Source organism: Mesocricetus auratus, unplaced genomic scaffold (genome assembly GCF_017639785.1).
Source record: "Mesocricetus auratus isolate SY011 unplaced genomic scaffold, BCM_Maur_2.0 Super-Scaffold_100023, whole genome shotgun sequence".
Taxonomy (NCBI): Eukaryota; Metazoa; Chordata; class Mammalia; order Rodentia; family Cricetidae; genus Mesocricetus; species Mesocricetus auratus.
This window is the reverse complement of record NW_024429204.1, coordinates 27,823,541-27,845,920: the sequence shown is the minus strand read 5'-3', so window position 1 is coordinate 27,845,920 and position 22,380 is coordinate 27,823,541. Positions and strand designations below refer to the sequence as shown.

Here is a 22,380-nt window from a genome sequence, read left to right as displayed (position 1 = left end):
CTGCCTGAGCAGGTCATTCCTCCTCATAGCTCACCACTGGTTGTTCAGTGTCTCCAGCTCAGCCTCTCACAACCCTTCGTTGTACTCTCAGGAGCCACCATGAGAGGTATGCAATCATCCCCCCTGACTGTGCATGGCCAGCAAAGGTCAAGACGATGTCACGGGCTTGGAGAGAGTTCGAGGTTCCAGCGCTCCCTTCACAGGAGGAAAGACTGCCCTGTGTTTGGCAGCTGGGGCTGTGGCACGCAGCATGTGTCTGTCACCGTTGACAGCTTCTCACAGCCTTTGTGACACACTGGGATGGGAAAGTGCTTCCCGATCTACAAATGACGCATGTCAGGCCAGGGCATCTGCCATGCTCATGGCCCTACGCTAAAATGAGGTTTCTTTTGTGTGTCTCCCCCAACTCTTCCTTCTCCTTCAGCCTGGTGCCTCATTGTGGCAGAGACTTCTTTCCATTTCCCAAAGCAGTGTCTCTTCAATCAGTGCACACAGAAGGAGTCCCCGTGAGATCTGAGGAGCCCCATTAGATGCCAGGACAGAGTCTCTTCTCGGAACCCATTTTTCTTTCTGCTGTCCATCTACTGAGGATTTTGCCATAACCGATCACAAGAAGACAGTCCCCCAGGCTGCCCCAAGCTTCTCACCTTTCCTAAGACCACAGTGAACCTGTTTTATTGCGTAGTTTCTGCTTCCGCTAGACAAGCTTACCTCTGGAGTTTCCCAGCCATAGGTTGAGCCTAAATAAAGTCCCTTCTGAGGTCACATCTCTGACTTAGCACATCTTTCTGTGATTTCTTGCTACCTCACCTTACCTTCTGACTTTTCTTTTAGGTATTCATGTTTTAATTAGCCAGATTAAAACACTCACTATTGACTCCTATGTTCAATATTCAGGTGGCAACTCAGTCCTTTCAAGTCTACCTCAGGAAGGCCATTTCTGTCTTTCCCCAACCCACTTCCCTGTCTGCTTTAATCTCCCAGTGTCTGGTTGTCAAGGTTCTCCGTTTATACACATCCTCCCTGTAAGCACTTCCTTAGACCATCACCTTGAGGACAACTCTGAAGAGGCCAATTTTACATCCTCATCCATCAACACCTCCAAGGATCCTGCCCCTTCAAACATGCAGAGAGTCATTGAGTGTTCTTAGACCCTCGTGAATATCAAGACTGAACAGAGGAAGGATACCAGCACATCTGAAATATAAACTCACCTCAGGGGTGGGACAAGTGGGTGGCAGGACCTCCATGGACCATGAACACTGCGGAGGGCCAAGTGGTATAGAAAAAAATCAGGGTTAAGGCACACCAGGAGCACTTACTTGACAAAAGCCACCACTGTTAGAATAATTGTGACCAATTATTACTTCTGGCATGGTAGACTACCATGCTGTGACAACTATGCTGGGTCAGTTCAGTATGATGGTACTGTCAGAGCATGAACCACTGACCATGATCATCTATGAACGCCCAAACACCCAGGGCTACGGAAAATCATGTTCATCTTCTCAATTCCACCATCAAAGGAAGAGCTTCGCATATTCACCTGGTGGCTGCCTAACAACCATTCTGTGCTTCATAATAAAACCCACCAGTTTTGTTATGTGTATGGCTCGCTTAGGTCAGAAAGGCAAGCATGTATAGTGGAGACAACTGGTCTTTTCTCCTGGTGATAGGCAAGTCTTGAGATACAGGGAAGATGTGTAGGAAGATCGAATCTTGGAAACCAATCTGGGGCCTCTGCTTGGAAGACCCAGAAACCAGTGCTAACCTGAAGCCAGGAGAGTGGTGTCTTCACCCACACCTCATAGTTGATGCTGAATTTGAACAGTCTTCAGCTGGCCTGATAAGAAGAGTGCCTGCACGTGTCCATGGGGCTTGTTCTCAGCGTCTTTGGACCACAGAGAACTGAAGATGTGTATGGCATTTGGAGGATCTAGATTTTAATAGGATCTAGATTTTAAGGCTCCACAGTTCCCTTCTGTTACATCAGAACAAGTCAAAGGCCTCCCCAGATTCGGTGGAAAAAGACGCCATTCCCACCTCTTGCTGAGCAAGGGAAAGAACTCACAGAACACCTGAAAGAAGAGAGACTGAGGAGTTCCTCCGCGAGACTCAGGTTTGCAGAAGTGACATAAAGGCATTTCTCCCACAAAGGAGAAAGGGGGAAGCTGGGGCTGCTGTCTTGACCTTGTGTGAGTGAAATATTGGGGAGAAAAAGTCTCTTTTAATTTTAGCCCAGAATCGTTTTTCTAACCCACACTCCTCCTTCACACTCCCTCCCCCAGAGGAGTCTATAATTGGAAATTTATAAATCAATACAAGTAAGGTCCCTCTTAGGCATTTTAGGCTGTTTAGAATTAGATCCCATTTAATGATTCTTAGATTTTTCAGGGGGAAAAACCTTCTAACGGTGTTCCCTTTAGAGTAATGCTTAACCATGTGGCTGCACTTACCTTTTAATTGGTTGGCATTTTTTATATCTGCATTATCTCCCATATGATTCAAGTTTTCCAAGGCTTGTGGGTTTATCTGAAATGACAGGTAAAGTCTTCACTCAGACTTGCCCAGCTCCTCACCACCTGCTGATGGAGGAACGCCAGCCTGAGTCCTAATGTTCCTGGGGAAAATTCCTCATATGTAGGCACTCAGATACCACCACTGCAAAACTCCTCTGGGGAGGAGGCTTCCTCTCTCCTGACCTATACTCTCTATGCTGGTTCTTGGACCACCACCAAAATTTCAACCTATGACCATCCCAGGACCTCAGTTATTAAGAGGCCCTACAACTTTTGAGTTTAGAGGCAAGACCTCAGGATATGGCCTAATTCTGTGTGAATTGAGACCATATCCTCCATGTACCAAGTGTTGGGTTGTGGAAAGCCCTGCTGGGGTAGAGCATGGTACTCTTTTCCCTCTCTCATAGTGCAAGACACTGCATCCTAGAACTTGTGGGATCACCCCAATCCTCTATTCCTTTTTGATAATCTCTTTCACCTCCCCTTATTCTTCTCAAGTACATTAAATTTCCTTATTATGCACACACATGTGTCTACAGAGGGCATGTGCCCCTTAGTACTCTGCTTATGGTGGTCAGAAGGAGATGGATCCCATGCAGCTGGATTTATGGACATTTGTTGTTGAGGGAAGGCTTTTTCTTGCCAGCCGCTTTGGTTTTTTCCCCACCAGTCGCCTGGGCTCTGCCACATTGCAGTCCCCAAATGAACACACAGGACACTGTATTAATTATGAAGCTGTTGGCCGTTTGCTTATTTCTTACTGGCTATCTTTGACTTAAGTATTTAACCCATCAAAGTATTTCTCTTACCAGAGAATGGGGTCCAGACATCTTACTTCTCTGGTGGGCTACATCGTGATTCCCTGTGTTTCTCCTTCCCAGAGTTCTGCTCAACTCCTAGTCCCACCTATCTTGCTTCCCTATTGGCCACCAGTGCTTTATTGACATATACACAAGACTTCCCCATCAATTTGTGAACCAATTGACATGGTTTCTGGATACTGAACTCAAGTCCTCAGAGAAAATAATATGCTTTTTTTAACCTCTGAGCTATCTCTCTGGGCTCTCAAGTTCTTTCTTCTCCAATGTGATCCCATTTCCTTGGAAGTGCTAGAGTTCTCTACAAAAATGACAAAGTCTGAATTTTATATTAAGTCTGTGTCATGGAATGGACATTTAGATACTTAAATCTTTGGGCTCTATATGAGAGTCACATTCTTTCAGATAAGTTTTGCCTTATTTTCTGAACAGTCCTAGACTCATTATGTTTAGGGATCATTCACACAGATTGCTTCCATCAATGGCTAGGACATACCCCTAGAGAGAGATGTATTATACAGCCAGTCAATACCAAACACAGCCACCCCCAACCAGATCATAGAGTGGGGATTCTAATTTAAGAGTCAGTATTCCACAAAATCGTTTTTGCTAGGAGTCAGCCCATTTCTCGTAAAATCTCTTAAACTCTTCAGGCAGTGGTGGGAGTAGTCTTCAGGCTATACTCTGAGCCAGTGCTGTTCTAGAAGGTTAAAATCTGAAACAGTTTTAAAATACAGTCTCTAGCACCAACATGCTCTCTTCTCTCCCGAGACACCCTTAATATGCAAGCCAGTAGAAAAGCCAGCTTGCATGGTTGGTAGTTGGAACCTGGGATTTCGGGAGAGTTACAAACATTCTCAGAACTAATAAGATGTCTTGGGGTTCCTAAATATGTTGTGCAAACAAGATGGTGTCTAGCAAACACCTGGTTTCATGCTGGGAGTCTGTAATTTGTGTCCTCATCAAGGAGATGCAGACAATAAAACTTCGGGAACTGAGTACAGAATGTGCCTAGTAGATAATGCATGTCACTGCTTACCTTTAGAGGAATTTTTACTTTCAATAAAAACAGTAGGAGAACATTAAAGTCTGCAGCAGAAAAGAGGGAGAGGGACCTATGCCTGGTATTAAGGGAGGTGGCTGTTTGGCATGATATGTACTTCAAATGGTGTTCTTTGTAGGATCAAACATCACAGGCAAGAGCTGTGCACAGAAACAAACTTAGATCTTTAAGTAGTTTTACATGAAAGTAAGAGATGGGGTTAAAATTAAAGTGCATAGAATGAAAATGTTTTATAAAATTGTAAAACAACTTGCTTCATGAAATTTAATTTTTCTAAAAGTGTGTGTGTGTGTGTGTGTGTGTGTGTGTGTGTGTGTGTGTGTGTGTGTGTGTGTGTGCAGTGGTTGCGGAGCCCAGGGGAGAGTGTTGAATCCACTGGAGTTGAAGTTATGGGCATTTGGGAAGCTTTCTGGTGTGGGTGCTGGGAAACAAACACGGGTATCCTGGAAGAGCAGCGAGTTCTCTTAACCATTGAACCTCCTCTCCTGGCTTAAGAGCACACACATATACCGGAATAAATGGAAGACAACAACTTGAAGGAGAGAGAGTAATATAGGGCAGATGTTTATGTGTTAAGTTAGAGCAAAGGAGAGTCAGTAGGGCTCAATGTTTTTGTCTCTAATATTCTGCTTAGAAAATCTGAGAAATCCTTTATGCAACTCAGAAGAGGTTCAGATTGGTAGGCTCACATTGACGGCTGCCTGATTCTGTCTTCTCCATCCTCTGTATTCACCTTCTTCCCAGTGTCAAGGTAGAATTAATCTCTCCCCTTCCGTGTACCTACAGCATGTGTTTCCGAGCTCGATTGCAGTTTAATACAAGGCAGCATGAGGTTCAGTCTCCAGGGTAGCATGAAGAAACCATGAGACAATCCCCCCAGAGACTGGACTATCTGGAACAGTCCTTTCCTTTACTGTACCCATCTCAGACCTTTGAACTTAAGTCTGGGCCTCCCTCTCCTAGACTAAGGTTAAGAGCCAATAGTACTAACTGGTACATTAGCTGTGTTAATTAAGAGTTATGTATTTTAGTTCTGCCCTACTTGGTTACACACGACAGGAAATGAAAGAAATGGACCTGATAACAGCAGAGGAAGTGTCATCAAGGAGCAATGCTCTAGCTTCTACTTCTTTATTCAGCACTGTAATTAATTCTCTCCTGGACATGACTTGAGAGTATCTCATGACTAGAGTGCCAGCCACTACACACATGGGTCATCTAGACAAAGGAAAAAGTACTTGTCTGTAGTGGCATCTTGCTTTGCCAGTGAGCTTGGAGTGGTGGCCACACCCTTTGGGCGTGGTTTCAGGTGCAGATGTGACCCATTATAAGGTAGAGGAGGGGCTGGCTTGCACTCTCTTGGGTTGCAGAGAGCATCAGAAAGGCAAAGACTGTGTCCTCTGGAGGGGAAAGTCTGTGGTGGTTATTTACTCTTATCTGTGTAAGTGCTTCCCTATAAATACTTCCTTATCATTTATCTATTTATCTTGGGTCTGGTGAACGCATTTAAACCTGGCCTTCACTTGTCCATGGTTCACTTGCCTCTCAGAATCCCTCTTGAAGATCTTAAATGTCTTTGTATTTCTCACTGGCCAAGATTAAATACCTGGCAACACTGAACTCCCAGTTAGGTGAGGGAAGCAGTCTCTGCATGACAACCCACCCAGCTCAGAACTCACTCACAAATTCAGGCTGGCAATCTCTACCGAGCCTGGCAGGTAGCATGAGGTCACAAGGTTGAGTTGAGTTAAAATCAGGGAGGGCTCTGTGTTCCTTGCTCCCATGCAGTTGCTGCTTATGAGCTCATCCGGTCACTAACTTCTGGGTTATGACCCCAGGTTCACTTTCTCTACCCTGCTGAAGCTAGCAGAGTGGTCCATCCCACACAGCTGTGAGAGAGACACGAGTCAATGGCCATAGCAAAAAGCCACGGTGCCGTAGTCCAGCGAGTGGCTGTCACCTCTTCACAGTCAGAGGTCCAGCTCCAGGAGATGGCTTCACACGGTTCAGAATGAAGACCTTCCCTCACCAGGCTGATTCCTGGCCCATTTTACAGAGAAGGAAACCGAGTCCTTGGCAGTTTCATGACTGATGACTTGGCTACATGGAAGTACTGCAGCCCGAGTTGCATTCTTCGCAGCTCTCACAGTCTCCTTCTGTCCGATGTAGGGCTGCATGCCTGAGGACTTGGTCTTTAGAGTTCCTCAAAGGTTGCCATCGGTTCTCTGCTTCCGACTCAGATCACTGGTCACTTGCTTTATGCTGGAAGGTACTTTGCAAACCATCCCGGCTGCCTGTTCGATGGGATCGTTCTGTCACTAAGCTCCGACCCTCAGCTTCTCCACTCCATGTGTCCCTTGTGTCAGTTCAGAGCTCGTCACCCTTTCTTAATCTCTGCCCTATAAACGAGGCGATGAAGGCCTGTTGCTTCATCTAGCATAATCTGAAACTTCAAAGTTACACCCACGAGGCTGGTGAGGAGGCTCTGTCAGTAAAGTGCTTGGCTTGCAAACATGTGTGCCTGGATTGGGGTCCCCAGGACTGACATAAAAAACAAAAACAAAAACAAATACAGCTACTTACTCCTGGCGCTGGGAAGACAGAGATGGCGACCCAGTCTAGCCAATTCCAGGTGTCCCAGGTTTCATGAAAGATCCTGTCTCAATCATATGTCCATTTCTAGCCTCCACATGTGCAATACCATTGCAAACACTGACTAATATGCCCAACATAAAAGTTCAGGGCCACTTTGATGATTCTAAACCACTGGATTTTCCTGTGTTCCCACTACACCACTACAGGTGTGGAGGAGCATAGATCGTGTGGGGGATAGGACACTAGATACATCACAGCGATACCCTGTTTGGGCACCAGATGTCATGGGGCCTCTGGGGGCCCCCTGGGTCAAAGTCAAAGAGGGTAGAGTGCTCTGTTAGCCAGTGTCACAGCCTCCGGGAACCCAGAGACAGTCAGGCTCAACAGGTAGTCATGTCAAAGAGAGATCTCGTGGAGCCCTCTTAAAGAAAAAAAAAAAAACCACAGGGCGGGAAAAGTATTACCTAATAATTTTAAAGGTATCCCTGTGATGTATATCCAAAGTCCTATCCCCTCTCCGACATGGTCTTCGAGTGTGATGACCTCATCAGGTGTGGCTTTGGGGAGCCAATTGTTTTTCTTTGTAAACACTTGAAGCCTTGTCTCTATAGCTTGCTCTTGGTGGCATTAAATTGGGGATTAGCTTTGGGTCACTCCCTCTTTTGGCAGGACAGTCATTAGCTTGGGTCACTCCCCCTCCTACTGGGACATGGGCATACAACTTTTATCCTCAAAAAACTGCTGCTGTACCTTCAAGTATCAGGTCAACATTTGGGGCAGAAGAAAACTCAGAAAGGAACAAAGTAAGCATGTGAGTTCACCATGCACTGGGTGGTATATTATGAAAACTGTTAATATCCTGTGGAAGACTGGCATACGGCCATGACTTGCTGTAGATGAGACTGGGGATCCAGTAGTTTTATGTGCACCTGCCTGGCCCCTTGACCAAGCACATTGCAACCTTAAACTCCAAATCATCCATGGCATGGGAACATGAGAACTTTGCAAACAATGGATTTAATGTTCATAGAACCCACTTCATGAATGCTTTTGCCAGTTGAGAACAGTTTCATGATGGACTCTGATTTATAACCTATAGTAGTTTTATAAACTATAGTAGATTTATAAACAGTAGTAAGGACCAATATGATACAGCATATGTTCCCATTTCATATTCCCAGGATAAACCAATATGTTGACGTTATGTCTGATTAATGGGTGAGAGATGTTTCTTTCCCACATTATTTTAGTAGGGGAAAAAGAGTTTGATTTCAAACTAACATCCATCTTATTTCAGACCTATGTACTTCTCACGATGTACATTCTTTTAGATATATGCGTCCTATCATACTGGCTGATAAAGAAAACACATTATATAGATGTGTGTCAGCACAACTGTAGCCTCATCACCAACACACACAGATCCCCCAAACTGCCTCATTTTATCCAAATATTGCAAAGACCGGTTTTCATTGTGATGTCTCTTAAAATAGACTCTTTATTCGTTTTGCCCTATTAATTAGCCAGCTTGCTAAGCTGCCACACTGAAGTGGTGTTAAAGTGTCCCCAAATTAATAGTGCCTCATCAGCACTGAGGCGGGGCGTGAAATTACCTCTGAAGCTTTGCCTGAATGTAGTTAGCACCTGCCCCGCTGCTGCCAGTAGCCAAGAAGAGCAGAAACAGTGCCCAATCTCAGGGTCAGAGGAGGCCAAGCCCTCTCTGGCTCCCAGTGACCTTCCGGTCTCTCTGCCCACCGCGGTTGCCCTCAAAGCTCAGGGCCCTTGGCAGCCTGCTTGGTCCAGTCTGTTCTTACTGCTGTTACGGAATCTCTCTTTTAAAATTTTAGTTGACACACAATGCTTGTACAAAGTGGAGGGTTTCAATAGGACATTTCCACACAAGCAGGTAATGTACCTTGAGCCAACCCCGTCCATTTCTCTTTCTGGTTGCTGCCCCAACCCCTTCATTTTCCCTCGACGTCTACATTTCTAGTAGCCCATCCTCAGTTTTAAGACCTTGTGGTTTTCCCAGCTTCTATACATGACACAAAACACCTGTTGATGCTTTCTGGAACCAGCTTGTTTCACCTAACGTGGTGCTCTGCAGTACGACCCATTTTCCTTCAAATGACATGATTTCCTCTCTGTGGCTGAAGGAAACTCCATCACACATACGCAATGTGTCGTCTTTATCTGCTCTGTTGGTGGGCAGCGGGGATGATTCCAAATCTTGGCTATTGTAATTGGTGTGGCCACAGATGCCCTAATGCATCTCTGTAGTAACTTGACTTAGATTATTGAGGGACGGGTACTGGCTGTGAATCCAGAAGAGGCACATGTAGAGCAGATGGAACTTCCAGTTTTAACTGCGTGAAGAACCTCCTATACGGATTTCCACAGTCACTGCAATAATTTATGTTTCTGACAGATCTAAGTGTTTCTACTTTCTGGACTTGCCAGCAGTTTTGTTTGTTTGCCTTCTTGACACTAGCCATCAGGACTAGCGTGAAATGGAATTTCAACGTCCTTCCGGTCTACATGTCTGTTTTTGTTAGTAACACCATGCTGTCTTGTAGTTTGAAGGCAGACACTATGGTGACTACTACGTTGTCCTGTGGCTCGGGATTCCTTTGCCTATTTGGGGTCTTTTGTGTTTCCATATGAATCTTAGGATTGCTTTTCTTGTTTTGTGAAAAATTTTCATTGGAATTCGGATGAGGGTTTTATAAAATTGGTGTATTGCTTTTGCTTCTGAAGCATTTTCACACTAGTAATTCTGCAGATTGGTGTATGTGGGGGAAATGATGCTTTTTGTAATTTCTTTCTTTGGTGCTTTATAGTTTTAATTGTTGAAATCTGTAAATTTGTGGGTTAAGTTCATACCTTCGTCTTCTAACTTTTTGAAGCCATTAAGAATGGGATTGCTTTTCTGAGTTGTTTTTCAGCTAATCTATTGTAACTATACAGAAAAGCTACTGATTTTTTATTTTTAAATTTTTTATATATTTATCTGTGTGTGTGTGTGTGTGCGCGCGCGCGAGTGCGCAGGTACACCACAGAGTCCATAACAGAGGCCAAAAGACATTTGAGTGAGCTCTTTCTGTCTATGTAGACCTCAGGGATCAAACATAGGTTTTTAAATTTGGTGGTAAGTACCTTTACCACTAAACCATCTCTCCAGTCCAAGCTACTTTTTTGTATGCTGATTTTGTAACCCACTCCTTGATAAAACTATTATTCAGATCCAACAGTTCTGGGAGAGTCTATATGGTCTTTTAAATGTAGCATTGCTTAATCTTCAAAGACGACTTGATCTCTTCCTTTCCTATTTCTATCACTCCTTTCCTATTTCTTCTTCTTGCCTTATAAGCTCTGGCTAAAAGCACTGTATTGAATGTGAGGGTAATAGTGGACAACCTTGTCTCAATTCTGGTCTTAGAGAATATTCTAAGTTTTGTCATACTGAATATATTGCTGGCGACAGCTGTGTTGTATGTAGCCAACTTAGGTTGAGGTGTGATCTTCTGTTCTTAGTGTTTTAGAACTTTGGTTATGAAAGGACCTTGGGTTAGGGCAAATGCTTTTTTCTGTGTGTGTTGAGATGATTATTTGATTTTCATTCTTGTCCCTGTTCATATAATGTCTTGTATTTATTTGTATATGTTACGTAGTTACATTTCTGGAGAGAATACAGGTTGGTAATGATATATGATTTTTTAATATTCTATTGAATACAGTTAGCAAGTATTTCAGTGAGGATTTTTACATCCATGCTAATCAAGGAAATTGTCTTGTAAGTCTTTTTGTGTGTGCCCTCACTCCAGTTTTGTACCAGGGCAATCCTGACTTTCTAGAATGAGATTTCAACTATTTATCCTCTTCTAGTCTATACAATGATTTGAGACATAGGATTCAGAAGTATATTCAATCCACCTTGGACTATTTTTTATTTGTCTTTCAGCGTCAGTTTCTTTAAAGGTCATAGGATTCAGCAGTATATTCAATCCACCTTGGACTATTTTTTATTAGTCTTTCAGAGTGTTATCCATTATTGATTGACTTAGTTGTGTTAATTTTATTGCTTTAATTTGTTAGCTTCTATGTATCTAGAACTCTACCATTTCCTTCTAAACTTCTTAACTTGTAGAGTGTATTAAGTTATCTAATGAACTTCTGGATTCTCCTTGTATATGTACCATATTTTTAACTCTAGTTTATGAATTAGTGTCTTCTCTATTTTGATTATTTTGGCTAAAAGTTTGATGACATCTTTCAAAGAATCATCACATTGATTCATTGAGCCATTGTATTTTTTTCTGATTTTCATTTCATTATTTCAGCTTGGATTTTTATCTTTATTCCTACTTGTCCAGTTTTAAATCGACTTGTTCTTGTTTATCTAAGACTATGGGAGGAATTATTAGCTATTAAGATCTTTCTGACTTTTGGGGGGGGGGTTTATGAGAACAGGGTTTCTCTGTAGTGTTTTGGAGGCTGTGGGTCCAGCCCGGCCTTGAACTCACAGAGATCCACCTGCCTCTGCCTCCCAAGTGCTGGGATTAAAGGCGTGTGCCACCACCCCCCAGCCTTTTCTGACTTTTTAAAGTAGACATTGACTTATAACTACAAACTATTGTTGCTTTTATTACTACATCTCACAAATTCATTTAAAAAATATCTTATTAATTCATTCATAATGCCATGCAATGTAATTTGATTTAACTCACCCCAACTTCTTCCTCTAATTCCTCCCAGATCTACCTTCTTCCCCCACAAACTTCATGGCCTATAGGGCCACCTACTGGAGCATGCTTGACCTAATAGAGGTCACACCCCTGGAAAAAAGAAACTGGCATTCCCTCCCTTTTAAGCCCTTAGCTGTCCATACCACCTTACTTAGGGGTGGAAGGTCATGGACACCTTCCTATCTTGTGTTAGAATGTTGACTGGCTTTTCCTTGTGTAGTCTGGCTCTTATTAATTCCTGAGTACAGTTGTCCTGTCATACCTGGGGAAACACCACTCTGCTCTGTTCCTCTGTGGCCTCCAGCTCTTATACACCTGTTCCATTATGGTCTCAGAACCTGGAGGTAGGGATGATGTAGATGTCTCATTTGTGGCTGAGCACTCCACTGCTCCTTATTCTCTATACTTTGACCAGTTGCAAAGTTTCTGTATTAATTATTTTTCCACTGCACACAGAGCTTTTCTGATGAGGTCTGAGAGCTATACCCACACATAAGTAGACAGATACAACATTTTGGGGGTAGTTTAATACTGTGTCTACTTAGCAGAAATGTTTACAAGTGATAGGTATAGGTTCACATCTGTGGACTGTGAGCTCCCAAGCAATGGTTTCACGGTCAGATTTACAGTAGCAGCCAAGTGTTTCCTCCTGTGGAGCAGGTCTTTAAAACAATCAGAAGGAGGTTGGTTATCCCCATAATATTCATGCCGCTATTACACTCATGGGCATATCTTGCTACACCATCATTATTGCATTTCACAAGATTCACAGTTGGGTAAGACTGTTGATGACTCTCCCCCTACACACACATACATACACACTGCCTACATAGCATCTTCCAGTACCACGAAAAGTAGACACAGTGAGACATCTTTTTTTTTGTCAGTTCCAATTTGATTTTTCCATGTTCTGTAACTTTATGTGAATCACACTTTCTTATTTTTAACATTTAAAAAAATGGACATGAACATCTGGAGCTCAGTTCATTGGTTTTAACTTCCAATTTCTCCCATTATTTAAGTTGAAGTATTATAGAAGTTTAGGGGAGACAGGGTCGTGGCAGAGATGAGATGCAGTTTTTCACAACTGGACAGGAAAAACATAGTTCAAAGCCAAGTAACCACCCAGCCTGCTACAAGTAATACCACTGATAAAATAAAAATCACTGCAGAAGCAACCACAGATAAATCCACCATAAAAATACATTAATATCAAATTATAAAAATCAACATAACTTCATTAGCTTTAGGGGAATAAATATAATACTGTATAGAAAGAAGATATTAGTTGGTTCAGAGAGGCTCAGAAAAAGAATAATTATAATGAATAGTATTAGTAAAAATAGAAGAAGAGGATGATGGCAAGGAGGAAATGGAGGAGGAGGAAACACTAAATAGAATGGAAAATGCCAATGCAGAAGGAAAGAAATTACTTCAACCCAGCTAAAAGTAAAATAAGAGGGGAAAAACACCAAAATAGCAAAAAAGCTTATAGATGGGTGAAAGAGGATAAAAATTAAGAAGGAAGACAGAAAAAAATCATTTATGTGAAGACAGATAATAATAATAGATAATAATAGGTAGATAATAAGAAATTTCAAGATAAATATTAAGACCAGGGTGTGAGAGCATACATGTAACAACCTGGCCCTCAGGAATCTAAGTCTGGGCGGTTACAAGTCCCAGACAGCCTATATCCTGTGTAAAGCAAAACCTAATCTCTAAACAAAACCAATATAAATGAAAAACAAAGCAAAGCTAAAACTGAAACAACTCCTCATAAAGACAGGACAAAGCAAGTCAAAGAAATTGAGTATTAGACACATATAAACATGCCAATTACTCAGTCTGAGTTACACTGTGTCTACAGAAAAAAAGAGTGAGGAAAAGAAATAAGCAAAGTGAGGAAGTGATATTAATTACTTTTCTTATATTTTTAAAAAAACATGGTATGTGTGCTAACTTCTGTGGATCTCACCCGAGCAGCCAGCAGTGTGGACTCTGGGTCTGTGGATCTCACCCAAGCAGCCAGCAGTGTGGACTCTGGGTCTGTGGATCTCACCCGAGCAGCCAGCAGTGTGGACTCTAGGTCTGCGGATTTCACCTGAGCAGCCAGCAGTGTGGACTCTGGGTCTACGGATGTCACTCGAGCAGCCAGCAGTGTGGACTCTGGGTCTGCAGATTTCACCCGATCAGCCAGCAGTGTGGATTCTGGGTCTATGCAGACTTACCTTCTCTTTGGCCATGTTCGTCTACCCACCTGGTGAGAACAGTCTCTGTGCTGTTTGGCTCCCCCTCTGTTTTCCTTTGTGCTGTTCGCCTAGCAACCAGAGGGAATGGCTTGGGGGCGAGCTGGCAGTGCTTATCGCCAGTTGGACGCCATCAAGATCTCTCAGGACTGGATGCGGCAGACTGCAAGCTTCCCACGCACAGGTCCTGGCACACGGTACCCTCATGCTCACGTTGCTGTAGTGGGGAAGCCTGTGCAGATATGGCGGCTACTGCTACAGACACAACTTACCTCCTGCAGGCAGTCAGGTCCCAACACTCGTTTCCCCTCCAGGATCTCGGAAAGCTAGTTTTCCTCCTCCATGATCCCAAAAGAAAGATTCCCATTGCTCTCTGACTGGTTTTCACCACCGTGTGGAGCTCTCCAAGGTTCTTGTTCAAAAATCTTTTCCTTCCTTCCTTCCTTCCTTCCTTCCTTCCTTCCTTCCTTCCTTCCTTCCTTCCTTCCTTCCTTCCTTCCTTCCTTCCTTCCTTCCTTCCTTCCTTCCTTCCTTCCGTCCGTCCGTCCATCCTCCCTCCCTCCCTCCCTCTTTCTTTTCTTTTTGTTGTTTAGTTTGTTTTCTCCCTGAATTGGATCAGTATTTCAGGCCTGAACATAGTGATAGGACATCTGGACCTCACTATGGGTTCCTGGTTGCTGGGTCTGGCCTGCATCAGTCTCACACTGCAGGGGCCATCTATTCTGAACTGATGTCTCTGGGGCTTCGTTCAGAACCAGCCAATCAGCCTCGGGTCTGACCCTGGGTGGAGGAGTGTGGACGTGGTAAGGCTTAGCTACCCAACGATGTTAAGGACAAGACAAAGACATTCATTCCGTCATAGCAAGAGGGCTCCCAGTCAGTACTGGAGACCTCGGTTTATTGAAGCATCATGTTAAGTAACTATCCAAAAGTGGGGAGTAATGGCAGAAGACATCTATTATCATGTATAGAGGACTGAATAGGAAATATGTCTCCTAATCCTAGAGACATTCCTAAGCAGCACATACTCAAGCCCTCAGACACTCCATATCAGCATGTCTCACTAGCCTCCAGGGTGGGTGTAGACCCTTTCAGGCCTAGGTCTTCTGTTATACAAAATAGGAGCCATTCTCCACCAAGGCCATGCCATCCAGAGGTCAACAACTAAAATACAATAAAAGTTCTGAGCACCTAGAATTTGTGGCTGGAAAGAGCATCTTTCTGAAATATTACACATGAGCCCCGACACCTGGCATGGAAGAAAGCAGAGGACTTCAACTCCTAAAACTCTAAACTCAGCATCAATTCAAGCTGGTTTCCCACCATGCACTATGAGCAAATACCATTAAGAAAGAACTTTCCTACAGATTGTATTCTATGTATATCCCAGGACCACTGTCTGTTTACAATACAGATACCCTTAACGAGTCCTATGTGTTTTTTTCAATATATCTGTATCTTTCTTCCTTCCTTCTTTCCTTCCTTCCTTTCTTTTTTCTTATTACCCTCCTTTTTTAAAACCAACTCTCTCCTGTCATCATTCATTTCTTTTCTTTTATTTTTTGGTTTGGTTTTTCAAGGCAGGGCTTCTCTGTGTAACAGCGCTGACTGTTCTGAAACTTTCTTTGTGGATCAGGCTGGTTTCAAACTCAGAGGTCTGCCTGCCTCTGCCTCCCAAGTGCTGGTGTAAAAGGTTTCCACCTCCATACCTGGTATGTCACTTGCCTGGTCCACTTACTGAGGTACTTTATGTCCCCCATTCCATTTTCTAATCTATCATCTATCTGTCTGTCTTTCTATCTACCTACCTAACCTATCTATCTTTCTTCTTCCTACCATTCATTCTCTTTCCCCTCTCTCCTATATCTGCTCACCACTAAAAGCCCAGCACACATTTTCTGATGTTTTCCCCGTTTGCTTCAGTCCCACATCTCTAAGCTGGGCACTCTACCTGTTACAGCAGATTTTCTCTTCCTCTGTCATGTTTCCATAAAAATTCTGCCTGAAAATATGGGCCCAACTGCTTATGAATGACACGTATGTGTCTTTCCAATGTCATCTGCTTGGAAGGGTATAAGTATGTGGGGACTCTAAGAGGAGCACATGGGAACCCTGGGGTAGTATGTGATTTCTCCAGTTAAGACTGCAGGTGGGCCCAAGTGTTGTTAGCATTGCCGAGATCGGGAATCATTGCTTCTAAGTATAAACTACACTAATGGACAGTCACAGATCTTTAAGTGCTTTACAGGCTTAAAGTTTTCTATCTGTGAAGAAATTCACTCATTCAGAGCTTCAGAAAAGGCAGTAAACACAAGAAAAGCTCAAGTTGTTTCCTTATCAACAAATAGCCTTCTCTGGTCTCAAGGTGGGTATTCTGAGGGTCCTCTGAGGGAGCACAATGTTTAAATCAAAGCCTTTTTGGCCTAGGGTCTTTCGGAACTGGGACAGATCATCATGTAACACTATGATCTTAGGAATGTTGCATTCTATTTCAGAGTGTCAAAATCCTTATATATAAAAGAGGGTTCATAGTAATGCCCTATCATAGGGTGTAGGGTTTAAGTGTGCTTAGGCACACAGCAAGCACTTAATGGCTTTAGGTATTGTGACTTCAGTGAGAAATGTCCCCGGTAGGCTCATGTATTTGAACACTTGGTTTCCAGTTGGTGATACTTCCTGAGGAGATTTTGGAGGCACAGCTTGGTGAAGGAACTGTATCACTGGAATTGCACTTTGAGATTCCATGGCCTCATCTACTTCCAGTTTTCTCTGTCTGCTTTAGACTTGTGGCTGAGATGTGATCTCCCAGCTTCCTGATCCTTACACCATTCTTATGTTTGACGCCATGTCCCTCTGCCATGTTATCCCTCTGGAGTCACAAGCCAAAATATACTTGTCCGTAAATTGCTTTAAGTCAGGGTGTTTCATCTCAGTAACAGAAAGGTTATTAATGTAACTATAAAGATGGTGGTGCTGGTAACAGCCAGATGATGTTGGATAGTGGTGGTGGTTGATGGGAGATGTCTTTCTGTAAATATGTTTCTCTTATTGGTTGATGAATAAGGTACTGTTGGCTAATAGGGAAGAAAGATAGGTGGGACTAGGAGTCGAGGAAGATTCTGGGAAATGTAGTAGAGTAGAGAGTTGCCATGTAATCCCAGGAGGAAAGGGCACAAGTCTGGCATCCTCAGAAAGATAAGTCCTTATAAAATATCTATTAGTAGTCATGGGTTAATACTTAAGACAGAACTAGCCATTGAGAAGCCCTGGACATTAGCCGACAGCATTGTAACTAATAGAGTCTCTGTGTGTTATTTGGGGTTGATGTGGCACTGGAACCAGGCTGACTGGAAGAAATCCCATTACAGGTGATGTTGATGATGATGGTGGTGGTGATGACTCTTTCTCATTTAATGTGAATATAGAGAATAGGAATGTGTATAAAGAATTGAACAGTGTGAATTGAATTAAGTAGAACACAGAAATGAAATAACCCCACTGAGACACTCAGCCTACAACAAAGGGAGAACTAGAAAGCAACAGAAGAATATGCTGGTGTGATTTGTATTTATGTGGGGGATTCTCTGAATGTGATCTCTTCAATAAATAATGCTAAGTCAAGTGTGTGTCTGTATGGAGAAAATTAAATTTAACTCCAACCGTATGCAAAAATTTACACCTAGAACATGACTGGTATAGGTGAAAAATGGGGGCAAAACTGAAAGATCTTCTCCATATTCTTGAGTTAATTTGATCTGGAATGGCTAACAGGCACCATTGAGGTATGTTTTAATAGGGAATAAGACAAGGCGTCTTGCTAACACATTAAGTAAGGCTGCATGGTCTTATTCCCCTCAGTCCTTCAGTACAATCTCCTGTCCCTTTATTTCTGTTTGAAGTACTTCCTGGGCAACTCTGGAATAAACCTTGGCAGGAAAGTCATCCCTCCTGCCACATACCTGACTCACTGTGTTGGATGTATGTCAGGTATTCTTGTCAGTCTGCACACACAGGGACTGTATAGTTTCATGTGTGCACTGCAGGCCACTCCCACTTCCAACTTCAACTGACGGCCCCACCCTAGAGTCAGGGCACAGTCCATTCTTATATGGCCCTTCTTCAAAGAAAGAGCATTCATGGAGATGTAGAGATTATTTTCCACCCCACATGGCTGTGATGATCTTTTTGTAGCCCACATGTCAGAACCTGGAATTACAGAGGTTGAGTTGAATTCTCACATGGCCCCAAGTCCTGAACCAACTCTGAATGTGAAAGGTCACTCTTATCCACTGAGGATTGTGTGTGTACCACTCAACATCCCCTTCTAACAATTTCATGCACTGCTGAGTTTCTTATTCTCAGATAAACAAACTGGGCAGAAGAGGCACATCACTGACCTGGAATTCACCCAGTGCATAGTCGTGGAAGCCGAAATTTCAGTGCACAGGACACATATAAGACAGACAACATGGAACTGGGTCATCACAGCACAAGTAGAAACATGTCCAGGTCTTCCTACACAGCTAACGGGAGAAAGGAGACTTCTCAGAGGTCTAGGTGAGCGGGATCATGTGAGCCCCCATGCCCTCCTCATCCTTAGGTCTTCTCATAGCTCCTGAGAAGGAGCAATCTCCAGAAATGGCCTGTAATTATGCCTAGCTTTTTTAATTAGACCAGATGAAGGCTATTCCATGAGCCAACAGTGTTAACTAAGCTAGGAACTGTTGCTTTAATTTGCCTTTCTTTTTAGGGAAAAGTTGTTAAAATATGACTTTAAATATGTTCTTCTATTAAAAATGACAACTCAGAAAAATGGAAAATGTCTTGCTGTTGAATATTTGTTTACACTGTGAAGATGTGTCTCTGTCGAGGCACCTTCTGATTGGTTTAATAAAGCACTGAATGGCCAGTTGTCAGGCAGGAAGAGGTTAGACAGGACTTCAGGGGACAGAGAGGCTCCAGGGGTACCATTGAGATGTGGAACAAGTCAGACGCACAGGATGGAAGACAGGTAGAAGCCACATGGTAAAACATAGATTAATAAGACTGTGGGTTAATTTAAGTTATAAGAGCTGGTGGGACAAGCCTAAGCTGATGGCCAGGTTTTCATAACTAGTAAGTCTCTATGTTGTTATTTGTGAACTGGTTGCCCAAAAGAAGGTCGGCGCTCATGGGTCTCAGCAGCACTGCTTCCACGACACACTTAGTTTAGCAAGGCTAATCTACTTCTGTAAATCGCTAAAATGATAACCAGTGTGTGCTATGTATCTACTGCACGGCCTATGTTATTTCAAGCCAATACTGAGGACTTACCAGCTTTCAGGCTGAGGGTACAGCAATCAGAGGAAATGACAAGAGCCTCTTCTTATGGAATGTAACAGAAAAATAAGCAAGCAGATGAATAAACAAAGCAACCATATGGTTATGCTGTGTAGAGAAGGAACAAGAGAGAAAAGGCAAGAGAGGCAATGCTGCCTCTGTGGTCAGGAAGGCTACGCCTCAGGCATCAAGCATAGACCTCAGTGCTACCATGGTCAAAGAGACTTCCTGGGGAAGAGGTCTCTAGCAAGACTGAGGGGCAGAGAGGTGCAAAGACCCTGCAATGAACTGAAACACTTAGACCAGGAGGCCATGGACCTGGAGAGGAAGAAACAAGGAAGGGGGAGGAACAAGAGAGAGAGAGAGAGAGAGAGAGAGAGAGAGAGAGAGAGAGAGAGAGAGAGAGAGAGAGGCAGCCAGGGAGGGTTTATGGGGCCACACCTCTCACTTCAAACCCAATGTCAATGAGAGAAGGCACTGAAAGGGTGAAAACTATAAGAACTATAAGTAAGACTTTTCTGAAAGGTCTGTCACAAAGTGAGGGAAAGTCAAAGACACATGAAGTGATTGGCGGTGACAATGCACAGGGGTGTGGGCTTGGGGGTGAGGGTGAAGGGCTGGGGGCAGCACTGGGTTCTGCATTTCTTTTTCTTTTTTAGGAAAAAATACAGGAAGCATGCATGTGTTCTTACAGGAAAAAAAGCAAGCATGACAATGAAACATTTGGTGAACTGAGGGAATGTGTTCTTCACAGTAATCTGGAAGCTTGGGTGAGGCCAGCATTCTGGGGCCAAACAAACTGGCAAGTTCATTCTTGGGCATGGAAGGAAATGGGTTGTCCTGTAGATGGGGTACTGAATTCAGAGCACAGGATTGGGTGGGTGGTATTTGACTGTCCCTAAACCTTCTGAACACTTAGTGACCTCACCAGCAGAGACAGAAACTATGTTACAGGGGAGTTAAGTACTTCGCTTGCAATCTCCCTGCCAATGAGTCAGCATCAGAGTCAGTTTGGAAGGGGTCTTTTGTGTGCAGTGTATGCCACTTGGACTGCAGAAGGTTTCGGGTGTAAGGAGAAAATCCTCATATGAATCTCTGATTAAAGAGAAAAAGCAATTGTAGCTCAGTTGATTTTTTTCCCTCTGTCTAAACTCAGATCTAGAGCCAGCTGGCCTCCCACTCATTTGGAAAAAAAATTAAAATCCCATTTTCAGACATCCTTTCCTTGGCTTAAAAAAAAAAGTCACGCTTCACGGTCCACCCAACAGAGTTGGTTTTGGCAGACGTGCCAAGAAATGATGTCATTCTCTGAGGACAGGGAAAGCCCTGTGTGCCTTTGATTTCCCCTTCAAGCTGTGCATCTGGGTGCCTCTACCTATTGCTGGGGACAACACAAATGGTGCAGCATTTTTGGAAAGATTTTTGAAGTGCAGCAAGATCATGGTATTTGTTTATGCTCTACGAAAATACCTCAGTGTGTGGGTGGTCTTCCTGGCTCTAATTATAATGCTGCAATCTTTTAGATCATCTAATATCTCAGGGGAGAAATTATTAAGTATCTTTTACACATCAATAATTATTTTTGGAAAAATTTTTGATTTCATGGGAAATAGTCCTTTAAAAATGTTAGGCTTCCTCCCTGAGGAATGTCCTTCATAATTACCAGAGGTACCGTGCAAGCTTCCAAAGTAGAGAAGCAACCAGTTGTCCTACAAGATGTGACATCTATGAACCATAACAACCAGTGTGGCACGATACCTCTAAGTGCTTAGAGGTGGCACATATAACTTATATCGTAGCACTTATACCTCAGTGGTAGTCAACAACTCTCTAATTGGATTCGAACTCATTCAACCAGAGGGAAATCGTGACTGTTAACTAGAAACCTAGCTAACTACCCATGGTTAGTGAGGTCATGGATCCTGTAGGAGAACCTACAACTGCCACTCTACTAAACTAGCATAATCCCTAACTACATGTCCAATACTCACTCGGGTAGATAAGGGTAAGTCACCCCTCACATCAAAGTGAATTCCCTTTGCAACAGATGGAGACCATAACAGAAAACTACAGCTGATCAAATTGTAGAGCTGTGGAGCACAGTCTCATCAGACATATATACAATGCAACTCCAATACGTGAGGCTCAGGGATCATTGCGAAAGAGAGGAACGAAAGGGTGTAAGAGCCAGAGGAGCCGGGAGCCTGTGAGGGTTGTCTCACCTAGAAATGCCAGAAGCTTCACTCATCAAGTCTAACCAGCATAGCTGCGTAAACATAAGTTGAACTGATAGGATGTCAATAAACTTGCTAATGTGGATGGGGGAAAGTTTACCTCCCTAGACAAAGAACTACAGACAACTAAGGATTGCCGAGGTCCAGACCAGTCAGAGACCCTATCTCAAAAAATATTTTTAAAAAGGGTAGGAAGAAATAAATAGCAATTGAGAAAAGAACAACACCCAAGGGTTCCCCTTGATTTGATGACCTCCACAAATACATCCATCCACACCTACATGCGCACACACACACACACACACACACACACACACACACAGGGGAAGGGAGCAGCTTCACAGAAGTTATAGTTCTTCATTTCCATCCAACTCATGTCTATCTGCTAGGGACATTAGTAGTTGGTCGGCCCCTAAATGACCAAAGACAGACACCATGAGAGGCCATTTAATGGAGTTTGCGAATCCAAGGTCACCAAGACAGACAGGATAGGACCTGACCATGCCTGTTCAGCTGACAGCTCAGTTCAGTGGTTAGAGAAGGAGTCATATCCCATAATCCCATGGGAAGAGTGTCAAAGAATGTTTGGGCATCTTTACTAGGGTCTGCCTTCTGCTCACAGACTGTCCCTACACAGAGTATAGTCATTCTTTCCACATGGTGAATCCTTAGGTGGGTCTTAGGTTCTCATCACCCAAGCCAGCTCTCGATTCAGACGGGGCACATGTGGGGTCTTTGCAGATCTACAGAAAGGAAGCTTTAAAAAAAAGGCTGGTTAGGTTTCTGTATGCCCCAGCACACAAAGGTGATGCCACAAAGAAATGAGCACAGATATTTT

General features: G+C 43.3%; 1 long non-coding RNA gene across 2 annotated transcripts in view; it reads right to left on the bottom strand.

Moving 5' to 3' along the window:
- Positions 1–14,450, bottom strand: part of LOC106021822 — a 42,943-nt gene extending 28,493 nt beyond the window's left edge. The window contains exons 1-3 of one of the 2 annotated variants that reach the window (XR_001196977.3): positions 13,719–14,450; positions 2,457–2,532; positions 1,215–1,262 (exon numbers count right to left, since the gene is read on the bottom strand). This is a non-coding gene — a long non-coding RNA (uncharacterized LOC106021822). The remainder of the gene's footprint in view (positions 1–1,214; positions 1,263–2,456; positions 2,533–13,718) is intronic. The other variant, XR_005870566.1, reaches the window with a different exon arrangement.
- Positions 14,451–22,380: the final 7,930 nt, after the last annotated feature.